This window comes from Glycine max, chromosome 9 (assembly GCF_000004515.6).
Source record: "Glycine max cultivar Williams 82 chromosome 9, Glycine_max_v4.0, whole genome shotgun sequence".
Taxonomy (NCBI): domain Eukaryota; kingdom Viridiplantae; phylum Streptophyta; class Magnoliopsida; order Fabales; family Fabaceae; genus Glycine; species Glycine max.
In genome coordinates, this window is record NC_038245.2 from 32,129,027 (window position 1) to 32,135,026 (window position 6,000).

Genomic DNA, 6,000 nt, shown 5'->3' on the forward strand with positions numbered 1-6,000 from the left:
AAAAACTACTTATCCTGGTAAGCCTATCTATCATAATAATTCATTAAGCAAAATAATATCCCAACAGAATAGAATCATGAACAAAATTTTGAAGAACAAATGGGTAGAAAAAAGGGAAGCACAGAGTAGGGTAGTTTTTGCATGTAATTACATTTACATCTAATGCCTTCTTCCATCATTCTCTACTAGAATCACTACACTATCATACTTATATCTCTTTTCACTAAACAAAAAGCCTGAAGGAATCACTGAATACTCAATTAAAAGCCTAATCATGGATTCGAGTCAACAACAGATTCAATAAATCACTACAAGTTACTAACAATAACAACTATCTCTGGGAGTTACAATCTTACATTCTTTGAATTGTTATAGCTATCAAAAGTTGAGAAAATGATAAAACACTTACAGAATCAAAAGTGGCAAACGGAACAATGAACTCGCGAACCCACTGGATAACTTTTATGTTCACAGCATTTCCTTTCCTACGAACTCACCAATCCAGCAACAAAACGAACTTAGGAACCTGATTTTAACATTCTAAAAGGAGAAAGGTTTGAGCAAGATGAAGGTTTGAGCACCCACGTACCTAAATCGAGGAAGTGACAAACACAAACTCGTGGAGTAGCGTAGTTGCAGGTTTGCGGCAGTCACATGAACTCGAGGTTTTGGGGTATGGTGAGGAGGAGACGACGGGCTGAGGGGTAATGAGCGATGAGGAAGAAAGGGAGAAAGGGTTTGGGGTTTTACCAGCAATGGCAATGACGACGGCCTGAGGGGGGTTTTGTGAGGGAGGGTTTGTGAGAGACTGAGTGCACGAAATGAAAGGCTTTCACTTGGTAAGTTTAATTAAAAATACAACATCGGTTTTTAAAAAAAAAACTGATGTTAACATAGCCTCATTAACATCGATTATTTAAAAACTGATGTTAACATATCCTCGTTAACATCGATTTTCATGAAACCGATGTTAGTTACATCATGTTAACATCGGTTTTTAAAGAACCGATGTTAATGATTCTATGTTAACACAGTGTTTAAATAACTGATGTTAACGAGGCTATGTTAACATCGATTTTTTTAAAAACTGATGTTAATAAACTGGTCTTAATTACAAGTATTCCACCGCATTTGTGTTAACATCGGTTTTGTAGAAAATTGATGTTAACATACCAATGTTAAATGTAAAATTTCTAGTAGTGACAACATATTTTGTTTGGCTAACCAAAAAAAAACATAGTTAAGAAAACAAATTAGTAAACAATAGCATAATACACGGCAAATACACATTACTAAAAATGTGTGTTTTTATGACAGTGAATCTACGACGGCTCTTTTGGAACCGCCTTAAAAAATGAAACGGTGGCATTTTTGTAATTACTTTACTAAAAATGTCACATTCTAAGACGGTTATTGAAAAACCGCCTTAGAATGTGTGTTGGTGATAACAATAACAACGAGTTTTAATAAAGATCGTCATTATCTCAACTAAAATAAAAGCCCATATATATGTGTGACTGGTGCACAGCGTAGCCAACAAAGGAACCCTAACCCCCAATCCCTCTAGAGGCTCTGTGTTCGCGCCTGCTCCAAACCTCTGCCATCGAGGATAAATGCCTCTCTGTCTCCGCCTCGCTCTCCCAACTCTCTGCCTCCTTCTTGCCGCGCTCCCCCGATTGTTCCCCACCGACGTCGCGCTCTCCGCCGCCTTCTGCATCCGCGAGCTCTAGGCCCTCCAGAGCGGGCTCTCCCTCTATGCCAATGCCTTCATCCCTAAGGGCTGGCATCGCCTCCTTCCCTCCAAAACGGAGGGGTTTTGCCTCACGTCGCTTTCCGCAATATAGTGCGAAGGCGTTTTGACTGGATTCAGGCAGTGATCAGCACCGTTCAAGTAGCCTTACTCTCAGCAAGCAGCACACCTCACTCAAAACACTCACCACCTTCACTAGTAAATACACAAACAGAAAAATGAAAATAAAAATAATAGTGTTCTCTTTCTGAACCAAGAGAGAAAAAGTTAAAAGCAAAATGTTTATTTTATTTTATATTTTCAACTTAGAAAAACAAGAATGTGGAGAAATCTCATTATTTTTTTTCTTGATTTTTGATTTTTTTTTGGGGGGGAGGTGATTTTGGAATAGGTGTGTTTTGATGAGATCGGGTTCTGGGTGTGGTGTTGGTTACTTGCATGTGAGATTTTTTGGGGGGTTAGGGTTTTGTGACATTTTGGGTTTTTGAGGAGAATAAGGTTTCGGTTTTTGTGATGGTGTGTTGGGGGGTGAGGTATCATTTGGATCTAAGGTTTGTTTTGGTGACTTAGTTTTTTGATGGAGAGAGAGTTGTGGGGTTCTGTTTTCATCTATTGGGTGTTATTATCTCGCCCATTATGGTTGGTTTCTACTAACATGGAAGGTTTGTACTTTGTGTTGAAACTCTTTGCTTTGTGGCTCTTTTTGAAAGGAATGTATGCTCGTTAGTTCTTTGGTTGTGTTTGAGTTGGAGTTTTTTAAATGGATTGAACCTTTGGTGTTTCATTGTTTGTGCCATCTGTGTTTTTGTTTTGTCAAGTGGTTGTGGAATGTTAAGTGTTGGAGTGGTTTGTTGGAAGCGCCCACGTTCACGTTCCGCGCCCACGTTCACATTCCACGTCTTTTATTTTATTTTATTATTTTGGAACATTTAGTTATTTTGAATCTGGTCCATTTTCCATCCACATTCAACCCATATCTTTGCAATATATTTGCAACCACCTTTAGTAACAAATCAGTACTCATCCTTTATCTCACGTACTGATAACTTCCTATCTCACATTCTGATAACAAGTTGAGCTCTGTGATGGACAGACTCTATAAATAGGATGGGGTGCTCTCAGTTTTGTATCACCAAAATCACTTCTCTATTCAGAAAGAATACACCATCTATTCAGAGTGAGTAAGGGTCTGGAAGAACAAAACTGTTTTTCAGGTTCGTGTGTGTGCCGCTTCACGTTCAATTTGCAATGGTTGGAGGTACGCTCGTAATATTTTAATTTCTGCTGTTTGATTTGAATATGTCATTTAAATTTATTTGCATGTTTAGATCAATATATGTATATTTTACATTTGGTATCAAAGCCTATTTGTACCTCTGTCTTGCTTATTGGGTCGTTCCTATGCGGAGTTTATTTTCTGAGTATATGGGTGTTATGTTTTAAGCCTCATTAATTCAAAATAACATCAAAATTAGGAATGATATGAGTTTTCTAATTTTTCTATGATTTAAAACGTATTTTTGGGTGTCTAAAATGCATATAATGGTGTGGGTTTTTCGAAATCAAGGTAATAATCATTTTTTTACCCCCCCCCCCCCCCCCCCGCTAGAGGTTGAAGATGAAGTTTTGCGGGTTTTGTTTACTGTCTTGGAATTGTTAATCTACATTTTAAACTAATAATATTAAACAAAGCGTAACTTGATCCAGTGGTAGATGTGGTTTATATTACCTCTTTGTTGTGGGTTTGAATCTCAGTGGAAGCTTTTTCTTCCTTGTTTTCCTTTTTAATTAATTAAAAGGAATGCATAAATGAAACGAAAACACCTTGGGCTTGCCTTGAACCCTTGTCCTACAGCATGAAAGGACTCCCTTTGCCGCTAAGCTACTGCAATTTAATTGTTTATTAGGTGCAGTTCATGTGTATTTATAACTTCTGAAGGATAAATCATTTATGCACAAACTGTTTAAAATTGTGTGTCTCTAAGTTATGTTGAACATGCAATATTATGTTAAATACTGGTATGCATTGGATTTAATCCTTTAAAGTTTATTACATGTTGAATGGTATACATGTAATTTTTATGATTTAATATTAAGCATATTTGCATTATTAAGTATGTTTATGCAAAAAATTATTTTTGAATGTTAAGTGATTAATATAATTTTATTAAATTAGAGAATAGCCACAACATCTTTAATTGAAAAAATTATATGCTAAATTTATAATCACATTAGAAATATTAATTGTGATTAATCATATGTAATGTGATGAAATCTACCCACAGGAATTTTGTTGTATTTGTATGATTAATTAGGATAAAATATTAAATTATATTTCTTAATTTACCCACATGAATTAAGGAAAAGAACATGATTTAATAGTTTTATCATAAAGTTGCATGATGAATCTAATTGGGTAGGACTTTAGCCCATAGGCAAGTTTTGTGTCACTAGATTCATATATTGAGACATGATTTGCATTGGCAAAACATGGCATTTGTTTAGTCTCAAATTTTCTTAATGAGCATGTGTGTTTGTTTGCAGTTTCACAATCTATGAATATTTCTTGTGACCTTCCCATTTTGAAAGGTGATAATTATAAGGTTTGGAAGGAAAGAGTTCTCCTTCATTTGGGCTGGATGGATATTGACTATGCTATAAGGAAGGATGAGCCACCAACTATTACTGAAACTAGCGAACCTAATGTTGTTGATCTTTATGAAAAGTGGGAGAGATCTAGTCGTCTCTCCGTTATGTTCATAAAAACCAACATATCCGCTAGTATCCGGGGTTCAGTTGACCAGCATGATAAGGTCAGAGATCTGTCGAAAGCCATTGATGAACAGTTTACGACCTTTGAGAAGTCGCTTGCTAGCACACTCATTATGCAATTCTCTTCCATTAAGCTTACTGGAACGAGAGGTGTGCGTGAACATATCATGCGCTTAAGGGACATAGTGGCTCAGTTGAAAACCCTGGAAGTTACCATGCCTGAATCCTTCCTGGTACATTTCATTTTGTGCACCCTACCTCAACAGTATACACCCTTTAAAATCTCCTACAACACACATAAGGATAAATGGTCTATTAATGAATTGATGATCATGTGTGTTCAAGAAGAGGAGAGATTGATAATGGAAGAGGGTGAGAAGGTAAATTTGACTACTTCTACTTCTGGAAAGGATAGGAAGAAGTCTGTAGGCACCAATAAAGGAAAGATTCCGACTCAACCAACAATTAAAAAGGAGTCAAAGTGTTTCTTCTGTAAAAAGAAAGGACACATGAAGAAGGACTGCCCCAAATTTAAAAGTTGGTTTGAGAAGAAAGGTACTCCATTTACTTTCGTTTGTTATGAATCTAATATGATTAATGTGAATCATAATACATGGTGGATTGACTCTAGTTCTACAATCCATGTTTCTAATACCTTGCAGGGTATGGAAAGCCTAAGGAAGCCAGTGGGAAGTGAGTAGTGCATCTACTCAGGGAGTAGGATGAGCTCGCATGTAGAGGCCATTGGAACGTGCGTCTTAGTTTTAAGTAGTGGCTTTAAATTACATTTGGAGAAAGTTTTTTATGTTCCTAGTTTCTGTAAAAACTTAATTTCTGTTTCTAAACTTGCACCTTTGGGATTTTATTTTAATTTTACAGACTTCGGTTTTAATTTACTAAATAAATCTGAAATTATTGGTTGTGGTCAATTGGTTGATGGTCTTTATTCGATTGAATTGAAAAACGACGCTACTTCTATGCACATTTCTGTTGGGTTAAAACGATGTATTGTGAATGAAGAATCCTCTATGTTGTGGCACCGGAGATTAGGACATATCTCTATTGAGAGAATCAAATGATTAGTAAATGAAGGAGTACTTAGTACTTTGGATTTCGCTGATTTTGAGACTTGTGTAGATTGCATTAAGGGTAAGCAAACTAACAAGTCTAAAAAGGGTGCAAAGAGGAGTTCTAATTTATTAGAAATCATACATACAGACATATGTTGTCCAGACATGGATGCAAATAGTCCGAAATACTTCATAATCTTTATAGATGATTATTCACGATATATGTATCTCTACTTACTTCATTCTAAGAATGAAGCTTTAGATGCCTTTAAAGTTTTTAAGGCTGAAGTTAGGAAACAATGTGGAAAACAAATTAAGATTGTGAGATCAGATAGAGGTGGAGAGTACTATGGTAGATACACAGAGGATGGACAAGCACCAGGTTCATTTGCGAAATTTCTTCAAGAA